This window comes from Capricornis sumatraensis, chromosome 18 (assembly GCF_032405125.1).
Source record: "Capricornis sumatraensis isolate serow.1 chromosome 18, serow.2, whole genome shotgun sequence".
NCBI classification, from domain to species: domain Eukaryota; kingdom Metazoa; phylum Chordata; class Mammalia; order Artiodactyla; family Bovidae; genus Capricornis; species Capricornis sumatraensis.
This window is the reverse complement of record NC_091086.1, coordinates 49,932,340-49,944,763: the sequence shown is the minus strand read 5'-3', so window position 1 is coordinate 49,944,763 and position 12,424 is coordinate 49,932,340.

Sequence of the window (12,424 nt, the reverse complement as noted above, 5' to 3'; positions counted from 1 at the left end):
ACCTCAGATATGCAGACGACACCACCCTTGTGGCAGAAAGTGAAGAGGAACTAAAAAGCCTCTTGATGAAAGTGAAAGAGGAGAGTGAAAAAGTTGGCTTAAAGCTCAACATTCAGAAAACTAAGATCATGACATCTGGTCCCATCACTTCCTGGCAAATAGATGGGGAAACAGTAGAAACAGTGTCAGACTTTATTTTTGGGGGCTCCAAAATCCCTGCAGATGGTGACTGCAGCCATGAAATTAAAGGACACTTACTCCTTGGGAGAAAAGTTATGACCAACCTAGATAGTATATTTAAAAGCAGAAACATTACTTTGCCGACTAAGGTCCGTCTAGTCAAGGCTATGGTTTTTCCTGTGGTCATGTATGGATGTGAGACTTGGACTGTGAAGAAGGCTGAGCACCGAACTATTGATGTGTTTGAACTGCGGTGTTGGAGAAGCCTCTTGAGAGTCCCTTGGACTGCAAGGAGATCCAACAAGTCCATTCTGAAGATCAACCCTGGGATTTCTTTGGAAGGAATGATGCTAAAGCTGAAGCTCCAGTACTTTGGACACCTCATGCGAAGAATTGACTCACTGGAAAAGACTGTGATGCTGGGAGAGATCGGGGGCAGGAGGAGAAGGGGACGACCCAGGATGAAATGGCTGGATGGCATCATGGACTCGATGGACGTGGGTCTGGGTGATCTCCCGGAGATGGTAATGGACAGGGAGGCCTGGCATGCTGCGATTCATGGGGTCGCAAAGAGTCAGACAAGACTGAGTGACTGAACTGAACTGAACTGAAGTATCAAATGTGACTTTATTTGGAAACCCGGTCTTTGCAGATACAACTACTTAATATGGACTCACATTGGATTAGATAATGACAGGTGTTCTTACAGAAGATCATGTTAAGGCTCTTTCTGCTAATGAGCCTTCGTTCTTATTTGTTATAGGTTGAATTGTGTTCTCCAAAGTTCATATGTTGAAGTCCTAACCTCTTACTTATAATGTGACTGTATATGTGGATAGGATTTTTAAAGAGGTAGTTAAGTTAAAATGTGGTGTTACAGGTGGATACTAATCCAATATCACTGGTGTCTTTAAGAGGAGATTAGTACACAGACATTGCACAGAGGGAAGACCATGTGAGGCAGAAGAAGACTATTATCTACAGATCAAGGAGAGGGTCTCAGAAGAAACCAACCCAATATACTATTCTTGAACTTTTAGCCACCAAAACTGTGAGGAAATATGTTTATTTTAAGTAAGCCACTGAGTATCTAGCATTGTGTTATGACAGTCCTACCATAAATATTTATTTACATATGTATGGAGTCTTCAATTCCTATTTTATTCCATGGGATTTAACCCACAACTAATATTAACTACAAGAGACATAAGAGATGTGGGTTCAATCCCTGATGCAGAAGATCCCCTGGAGGAGGACAAGGAAACCCACTCCAGTAATCTTGCCTAGAGAATCCCATGGACAGAGGAGCCTGGCAGGCTACAGTCCATAGGGTCACCAAGAAGTGGACATGACTGAAGTGACTTAACAGCAGCACCATCATTAATTACTTTGATGCATGAAAGTGGAAGTGTTAGTTGCTCAGTCAAGTCAGACTATTTGTAACCCCATGGACTGTACCCCACCAGGCTCCTCAGTCCATGGGATTCTCCAGGCAAGAATACTGGAGTGGGTTGCCATTCCCTTCTCCAGGGGATTGAACTCAGGTCTCCCACATTGCAGGCAGGTACTTTACCATCTAAGATACCAGGGAAGCCAATTTATCCAGGGAGGTTCCCATTTAAAGGAGCTTTCTTTTCACTTTGATGTGTCTCAGTTGTTCTCTGAACATATTTTTTCTTTATGACTCAGCAAGATATTCTAGATTCATTTCTACTACAGTCCTGAAACTAGGCATTTCTGTGAGGAATCATGGTTGATTTTAGTAAAGGATCCTAAGTAGAAACTTAGATCTGAATGTTCAGTATAATCATGGATTCTAGGAATTCTCGGTAGGAACAGCCAGGGAATATAATAAGTACATTACATATATAACATAGTCATAATTGTAATCATCAGTTCAGTTCAGTTCAGTCACTCAGTCTTGTCTAATTCTTTGTGACCCTGCAAACCGCAGCAAGCCAGGCCTCCCTGTCCATCACCAACTCCCAGAGATTACCCAAACTCATGTCCACTGAGTCAGTGATGCCATCCAACCATCCCACCCTCTGATATACCCTTCTCCTCCTGGCCTCAGGGTCAGCATCAGGGTCTTTTCAAAGGAGTCAGTTCTTCGCATCAGGTGGCCAAAGTATTGGAGTTTCAGCTTCAACATCAGTCCTTCCAATGAACACCCAGCACTGATCTCCATTAGGATGGACTGGTTGGATCTCCTTGCAGTCCAAGGGACTCACAAAAGTCTTCTCCAACACCACAGTTCAAAAGCATCAATTGTTTGGTGCTCAGCTTTCTTAATAGTCCAACTCTCACATCCATATATGACCACTGGCAAAAACATAGCCTTGACTAGACGGACCTTTGTTGACAAAGTAATCTCTCTGCTTTTTAATACGCTGTCTAGGTTGGTCATAACTTCCTAGGAGCAAGTGTCTTTTAATTTCATGGCTGCAATCACCATTTACGGTGATTTTGGAGCCCCAAAAAATAAAGTCTGAAACTGTTTCCTAATCTATTTGCCATGAAGTTACGGGACCAGATGTCATGACCTTCGTTTTCTGAATGTTGATCTTTAAGCCAACTTTTTCACTCTCCTCTTTCACTTTCATCAAGAGGCTCTTTAGTTCTTCTTCACTTTCTGCCATAAGGGCGGTGTCATCTGCATATCTGAGGCTATTGATATATCTCCCAGGCATCTTGATTCCAGCTTGTGCTTCATCCAGCCCGGCATGTCTCATGATGTACTCTGCATCTAAGTTAAATAATCACGGTGACAATGTACAGCCTTGATCTACTCCTTTTCCCATTTGGAACCAGTCTGTTGTTCTATGTCTCAGTTCAGTTCAGTTCAGTCTCTCAGTCATGTCCGAATCTTTGCTACCCCATGAATCGCAGCACGCCAGGCCTCCCTGTCCATCACCATCTCCCGGAGTTCACTCAGACTCACATCCATCGAGTCTGTGATGCCATCCTGCCATCTCATCCTGGGTCGTCCCCTTCTCCTCCTGCCCCCAATCTCTCCCAGCATCACAGTCTTTTCCAATGAGTCAACTCTTCGCATGAGGTGTCCAAAGTACTGGAGCTTCAGCTTTAGCATCATTCCTTCCAAAGAAATCCCAGGGTTGATCTCCTTCAGAATGGACTTGTTGGGTCTCCTTGCAGTCCAAGGGACCCTCAAGAGACTTCTCCAACACCACAGTTCAAAAGCATCAATTCTTCAGCACTCAGCCTTCTTCACAGTCCAAGTCTCACATCCATACATGACCACAGGAAAAACCATAGCCTTGACTAGACGGACCTTAGTCGGCAAAGTAATGTCTCTGCTTTTGAATATACTATCTAGGTTGGTCATAACTTTTCTTCCATGGAGTAAGTGTCTTTTAATTTCATGGCTGCAGTCACCATCTGCAGTGATTTTGGAGCCCCAAAAAATAAAGTCTGACACTGTTTCTACTGTTTCCCCATCTATTTGCCAGGAAGTGTTGGGACCAGATGCCATGATCTTCGTTTTCTAAATGTTGAGCTTTAAGCTAACTTTTTCACTCTCCTCTTTCACTTTCATCAAGAGACTTTTTAGTTCTTTCTGCTATAAGGGTGGTGTCATCTGCATATTTGAGGTTATTGATATATCTCCCAGCAATCTTGATTCCAGCTTGTGTTTCTTCCAGTCCAGCGTTTCTCATGATGTACTCTGCATATAAGTTAAATAAGCAGGGTGACAATATACAGCCTTGAGGTACTCCTTTTCCTATTTGGAACCAGTCTGTTGTTCCATATCCATTTCTAACTCTTGCTTCTTGACCTGCATACAGATTTCTCAAGAGGCAGGTTAGGTGGTCTGGTATTCCCATCTCTTTCAGAATTTTCCACAGTTTATTGTGATCCCCACAGTCAAAGGCTTTGGCATAATCAATAAAGCAGAAATAGATGTGTTTCTGGAACTCTCTTGCTTTCTCCATGATCCAGCGGATGTTGGCAATTTGATCTCTGGTTCCTCTGCCTTTTCTAAAACCAGCTTGAACATCAGGGATTTCATGGTTCACGTATTGCTGAAGTCTGACTTGGAGAATTTTGAGCATAACTTTACTAGCATGTGAGATGAGTGCAATTGTGCGGTAGTTTGCTCTGTCTAATTCTAACTATTGCTTCCTGACCTGCATACAGATTTCTCAAGAGGCAGGTCAGGTGATCTGGTATTCCCACATCTTTCAGAATTTTCCACAGTTTATTGTGATCCACACAGTCAAAGGCTTGGCATAGCCAATAAAGCAGTTATAGATGTTTTTCTGGAACTGTTTTGCTTTTTCAATGATCCAGCAGTTGTTAGCAATTTGATTTCTGGTTCCTCTGCCTTTCCTAAAACCAGCTTGAACATCTGGAAGTTCATGGTTCATGTATTCCTGAAGCCTGGCTTGGAGAATTTTCAGCATTACTTTACTAGTGTGTGACATGAGTGTAATTGTTCAGTAGTTTGATCATTCTTTGGCATTGCCTTTCTTTGGGATTGAAATGAAAACTGGCCTTTCCAGTCCTGTGGCCACTGCTGAGTTTTCTAAATGTGCTGGCATATTGAGTGCAGCATTTCACAGCATCATCTTTCAGGATTTGAAGTAGCTCACCTGGAATTCCATCACCTCTGTTAGCTTTGTTTGTAGTGATGCTTCCTAAGGCCTGCTTGAATTCACATTCCAGAATGTCTGGCTCTTAGTGAGTGATCATACCATTGTGATTATCTGGGTCATGAAGATCTTTTTGTACAGTTCTTCTGTGTATTCTTGCCACCTCTTCATAATATCTTCTGCTTCTGTTAGGTCCATACCATTTCTGTCCTTTATTGAACCCATTTTTGCATGAAATGTAAGCATAATTATTTCTAAATCTATTTGTTTAATATATGTTAAAGTGAATTGTATAGAATGGTAAGGAAAAGCAAGACATGGGAAAGATGATGGTATAAATAGTACACGGACGGAAGAAAAAAATATAGCTGAGGGAACAACTGCCTGTGTATTTTAATTTTTATTACTTCAAAAAGAAATAAGCCTCATGGAGATGACAAGTACATGAGTATTTCTATTCTTGATTTACAACTTAAGCAAAGTGACCTAGTTAATGCTCAATTTTAATGCCTATCCGAAGTGCTGGCTTCCTCCTGCTGCCAAGATCAGCAAAGTCCACACTGGTGGACTTCCCATCCCATTATCATCACCTTATTGCCACTTTAGGGCTAATAATAAGTGGAAAATCTCTAATTTTTCTATGCTCTTATTGTGTTATCCAAGGAAAGCTTTTTTGGTGGGAAAGTAAAATTTTTATTTTACTTTTCTAAACTTTATTGAGGAATAATTAAATGCCGATAAACTATATCCATTTAAATTGTACAGTTCACTGAGTTTGATAAATATATTCACTCTTGAAATAACTGCCAAAATCAGGACAAACTCAGAACTCCCATCACATAGCCTATGTCTTTCCTTTTCTTCTATTTCATGTGTGCTATAACTACATGCACTATCTGTTAACACATCTATATCTTGGCTGCCTGTCTTTTGAACTTTGAGGGTTTCTGTAAGTCCCTGATAGCAAGAGGTTTCCTTGGAAGCCTTGCCTCAGTATCTTTCCTAATTGAAATCAGCAACTGCAGTACCTTCAACAGTATTAGTAAAGAATATACTCTGTGTTTAACAGAAGTGTGTTATTACTACACTGCCAAAAGCAGGAATGCATAAGCCTTTTTATTCATAAAAATCTAGGTTATATTTTTTCTCTAGAGTAGAGATTATATATGCATAGGAAAATGCACATCCACCCACCCCCACACACATGCACATGCTCTCACATAAACACATACACATTATAGGGATGTGCTATAAAAATGTGCAGACCTATCCCATCATTTTAAGTCCAGCTTGCACTTCTGGAAGTTCTCTGTTCATGTACTACTGAAGCCTAGCTTGAAGGATTTTGAGCATAATCATACTAGCATGCCAACAAGTCCATATAGTCGCAGCTATGGTTTTTCCAGTAGTCATATACAGATGTGAGATTTGGACCATAAAAAAGGCTATGTACCAAAGAATTGATGCTTTCAGGCTGTGGTGCTAAAGAAGACACTTAAGAGTCCCTTGGGCAGCAAGGAGATCAAACCAGTCAGTCTGAAAGGAAATCAACCATGAATAGTTATTGGAAGGACTGATACTGAACCTGAAACTCTAATACTTTGGTCACCTGATGAGAAGAGCTGACTCCTTGAAAAAGACCCTGATGCTGGAAAAGTCTGAGGGCAAGAGGAGAACAGGGTGACAGAGGATGAGATGGTTGGATGGGATCACTTATTTCAATGGACATGAGTTTGAGCAAACTCTGGGAGATGGTGAAGGACTGGTAAGCCTGGTGTGCTGCAGTTCATGGGATCACAAAGAGTCTGACAGGACAGAACAACAATTCCATCATTCATTCAGTTCAGTTCAGTTCAGTCACACAGTCATCTCCTACTCTTGCGACCCCCATGAATCTCAGCACGCCAGGCTTCCCTGTCATTCACCAACTCCCAGAGTTCACTCAAACTCATGTCCATTGAGTCAGCCATCATTCATTACTTTTATTTAATTCACTAGAAATTTTATTTATTCAAAACTCTGTTCATTTTTTAACCTCTATAATTATAACTTCCCCTCCAAGAAAAATTAAATTTTATTTGCAGTGTCTAATGAGAAAAATCATGATCTCTTAAGGCTAGGGTATGTTAGGAAAAACCAATGGTTTATCTACATTCCTGAAGACAAAGAATGCAACAGCTTTTGCTCGTATTTATGCCCAGCATCTACTTAATAATCTAAACCATGTAACTTGTTTACCCATTGGATTAGAATTTTTTAAAATTTGTACTTTGAGGAAAAGTGACCTTTGATGATAATTTTTCCTGATGGCTCAGACATTAAAGAATCTGCCTGGAATGCAGGAAACCTGGGTTCCATCCCTGGGTCAGGAAGATCCCCTGGTGAAGGGAATGGCAACCCACTCCAGTACTGTTGCTTAGAAAAATCCCATGGACAGAGAAGCCTGGCGAACTACAGTCCATGGGGTTGCAAAGAGTTGGAGACGACTGAGCAACTAACACACACACACACACACACACACACACACACACACAACCTCTTTTTTGCTACAGCAGTTAAAATAGCATGGCCCACTCTCTGTTGTTTTCTTAGTAATCAGAGAGCTGTCCTTCTCAAGCCCAATGTCTCTGACACTTAATTGGTGCCTACTCTATTAAAGGAATGATAAGAAAAAATTGATGCTGATCCCACACTGATAACAGTTTAATAGAGAGAATTGAAAATATAGTTCCAGGATTTATGTGAAGATACAAAAGGTGAGGGATAAGCAGCGATAAATGCTGAAGGAAAACCAAGTAATATTAAAAACTTAGACACATACACGGGGAAATTTTCATACTCTGTGTTTTTTATTTATCATGCTTTATGCTGTTGTTGTTCCCTGTGTCTGTCTTCAAATCTCCCACTGGATTAATTCGATTTCTTCTAATTTTTTCTTTATCTTGCTTGGCACTTGCACTGTAGTAAATAAAACTGTTAGTTCTGTGATAACTGTTCTTTTCCTTAGTAATGCACCCCCTGATCTTTAGGTTGGTAAATAAACACCCATAGATCATAAGCACGTCTGGGTCATGGCTGTTTGACTAAAGTCTTGCCAGAAAAAGGCAAAACATCTTGTTTCAGCTTCATTAAAAGACATCTGGCCAGTATCCTATGCCCTTATCAATGTTTCCCCTTTTCAGATGGAATATAGGTGGATATTTGAGAACAGAACTAACAACTTAAGCCATGAGGTGAATTGGGAATGTTGGATAGCAGGTTGGGGCAAACGGAGGAGATTAGGTCCCAGTGAAAGTACAGTAAAGCCATCCTGAACACCCTGAATTGTCTAACTATAGACTTTCATCTGACAAAAATAAATGCTGTCCTTCTTTAAACCATTGCAGTCTTGCATTTCTTTTATTACTCTCAGCCAAACCTAACCATGCTAATACACTTGAAAAGAACATTACCTTCTTGGGAAAGTACCTCATCAAGGATTTATTTTCTTTAGCCCTCCATCCTGTCTAAATTTTGCCTCTAGGTTAGCAGAAAACTGTGTTCTTTTAAATGCTTCAGTTCAATTCAGAGCTCAGTCATGTCCGACACTATGCAACCCCATGAATCGAAGCACGCCAGGCCTCCCTGTACTGCACCAACTCCCGGAGATCACTCAGACTCATGTGCATCGAGTCAGTGATGCTATCCAGCCATCTCATCCTCTGTTGTCCCCTTCTCTTCCTGCCCTCAATCTTTCCCAGCATCAAGGTCTTTTCCAATGAGTCAGCTCTTAGCATCAGGTGGCCAAGGTATTGGAGTTTCAGCTTCAACGTCAGTCCTTCCAACGAACAACCAGCACTGATCTCCTTTAGGATGGACTGGTTGGATCTCTTTGCAGTCCAAGGGACTCTCAACAGTCTTCTCCAACACCACAGTTCAAAAGCATCAATTTTTCGGTGCTCAGCTTTCTTCACAGTCCAACTCTCACATCCATACATGACCACTGGATAACTTTGACTAGATGGGCCTTTGTTGGCAAAGTAATGTCTCTGCTTTTGAATATGCTATCTAGGTTGTTCATAACTTTCCTTCCAAGGAGTAAGTGTCTTTTAATTTCATGGCTGCAATCACCATCTGCAGTGATTTTGGAGGCCAAAAAAATAAAGCCTGATGCTTGTTTCCACTGTTTGCATATCCATTTCCCATGAAGTGATGGGACCAGATGTCATGATCTTAGTTTTATGAGTGTTGAGCTTTAAGCCAACTTTTTCGCTCTCCTCTTTCACTTTCATCAAGAGGCTTTTTAGTTTCTCTTCACTTTCTGCCATAAGGGTGGTGTCATCTGCATATCTGAGGTTATTGATATTTCTCCTGGCAATCTTGATTCCAACTTGTGCTTCATCCAGCCCAGCATTTCTCCTGATGTACTATGCATAGAAGTTAAAGAAGCAGGGTGACAATATACAGCCTTGACGTACTCCTTTTCCTGTTTGGAACCAGTCTGTTGTTTCATGTCCAGTTCTGACTGTTGCTCCATTACCTGCATATAGGTTTTCCAAGAGGCAGTTCAGGTGGTCTGGTATTCCCATCACTTTCAGAATTTTCCACTGTTTATTGTGATCCACACAGTCAAAGGCTTTGGCATAGTCAATAAAGCAGAAATAGATGTTTTTCTGGAACTCTCTTGCTTTTTCCATGATCCAGCAGATGTTGGCAATTTGATCTCTGGTTCCTCTCCCTTTTCTAAAACTACCTGGAATATCTGGAAGTTCACGGTTCATGTATTGCTGAAGCCTGGCTTGGAGAATTTTGAGCATTACTTTATTAGCATGTGAGATGAGTGCAATTGTGTGGTAGTTTGAGCATTCTTTGGCATTGCCTTTCTTTGAGATTGGAATGAAAACTGACCTTTTCCAGTCCTGCAGCCATGGCTGAGTTTTCCAAATTTGCTGGCATATTGAGTGCAGCACTTTCACAGCATCATCTTTCAGGATTTGAAATAGCTCAACTGGAATTCCATCACCTCCACTAGCTTTCTTCGTAGTCATGCTTAAGGCCCACTTGGCTTCACATTCCAGGATGTCTGGCTCTAGGTGAGTGGTCATAGCATCATGATTATCTGGGTCACGAAGATCTTTTTTGTACAGTTCTTCCATGTGTTCTTGCCACCTCTTCTTAATATCTTCTACTTCTGTTAGGTCCATAACATTTCTGTCCTTTATTGAGCCTATCCTTGCTTGAAATGTTCCCTTGGTATCTCTAATTTTCTTGAAGAGATCTCTAGTCTTTCCCATTCTGTTCTTTTCCTCTATTTCTTTGTATTGATCCCTGAGGAAGGCTTTCTTATTTCTCCTCGCTATTCTTTGAACCTGGCATTCAGATGCTTATATCTTTCCTTTTTTCCTTTGCTTTTCTCTTTTCTTCTTTTCACAGCTGACATAACACAGAGCTTTAAACCTGTGAACAAACTCATCAAGCTTATTTACAATATGCATTTCTCCTTGCACAACAATTTTTGCCTCTTGAAGGTCCTGGCACACACCTCACTGATTTGGTAGTTACTGATGGAGCACTCACTTTTGCAGTTGAGAATACTTGATAGAGTAAGGGCTGTGATTGTTTGTGATTTCCACCTTGGTGAATGGGAATAAGTACTTCTGCTTCTTGTGTTCAGCTCTGTGAGAGTAAGCAATGGATAAGATATATGACAGGATTCAATCTCAAAAACTATTTTTTTGCCTTAATTTCTCACAGCATTTTCAACCATCCAAGGACACTGTATTGCCCATAAAACTCTGAAAAAAAAACACTTAGATTTATTGACTGTACATTAAATTCAAATAGTCATTTTCTCAATCAAATATACCTTGTTGTATATTTATATAGGGATACTGTTGGGTAGCTTTCAGAACACTTCCACTGAGACCTCACAGAAACTCATGGATTGGCATTTGTGGAGAGTGATTCTATTTGGAAGAAGAGTTAAATTTTTTTGATTACTTTTCTTTTGACAATGAAGCTAAGCTACTGGACAAAATCTAATGTTTCCTTTTTGTGTGCATGAAAACACCACATTAAAAAATTTAGGCAAACTTTTAAATATGTGATAACCACCTAAATAATTTTTCCCAAAGAATATCAAGTTCCTATCACATTAGTACATTTACACTCTAACTGAGTTACAATTAGGAAATTTCAAAACACAGATGAAATATAGAATATCCACTAATAAAAATAGTGCTTCTTTGTTTGGGGAGAACACTGTGGATACAAGGATGTTTCTTCTTTTTAATCACTATACACATTGGCCTTCATTTCTCTGAAATGTTTTCATAAGGAAGTATAATTAATGCCACATGTCTTTATATTAATATTACAGTTTATAAATAGTTCTCCCTTCTTTATAGTACACATGTAGATTTGAAACTTGGTGATCATCTAGATTTCTCCTTGCTTGTCCCTTTTGGTAACACATACATAATGAACTTCACTTTTTAAAAGTTTATGTATAAATTAACATAAACTAAAATGTACATTTTAATACAATTTGATAAGCTTTGCCAAATATATAAATAAATGCAACCAGTACCCCAGTTAAGAAATATGTTTCCTACATCCCCAAAAGTTCTGTTTTCCCCCAATTTTGGCTGTTTTAGATATAATCCCAATAAAATTCATATAGAAGAGTTTGTGGAGAAGGCAATGGCACCCCACTCCAGTACTCTTGCCTGGAAAATCCCATGGATGGAGGAGCCTGGAAGGCTGCAGTCCATGGGGTCGCTGAGGATTGGGCATGACTGACTGACTTCACTTTCACTTTTCACTTTCCTGCATTGGAGAAGGAAATGGCAACCCACTCCAGTGTTCTTGCCTGGAGAATTCCAGGGATGGGGGAGCCTGGTGGGCTGCCCTCTATGGGGTCGTACAGAGTCGGACACACTGAAGTGACTTAGCAGCACCAGAAGAGTTTGTACAGATATATTTTCCTTTCTGTTGGGTAAATATATAGGAAGATTTCAGAATCAAAAGGTAAGTGTATATAACTTTATATAAATCTATCAAACTGCTTTAAAAATTACTGTTTCACTTATATTTCCATCAGCTTAATAATATTAAGTATCATTACATGAGCTTGCATCCCATTTGGAATTTCTTGTAAGTAATCTATTCAAATATTTTGCCTGTATTTTAATTATTTAGGTAGGTTTATTTTTTACATTTTTACTATGGAATAGTATAAATTCAATATTGATTCTGGTTTGAAATCTTTGGTCAGTTTATATATATATATACATATATATATATACGTATATATATATAATGATATGTTCTGCCAATCTGTGGTTTCAGTTCAGTTCAGTTGTTCGGTCATGTCCAACTCTTTGCAACCACATGAACCACAGCACGCCAGGCCTCCCTGTGCATCACCAACTCCTGGAGTCCACCCAAACCCATGTCCATCGAGTTGGTGATGCCATCCAAACATCTCACCTCTGTTGTCCCCTTCTCCTCCTGCCCTCAATCTTTCCCAGCATCAGGGTCTTTTCCAAAGAGTCAACTCTTAGAATCAGGTGGCCAAAGTATTGGAGTTTCAGCTTCAACATCAGTCCGTCCAATGAACAACCAGCACTGATCTCCTTTAGGATGAACTA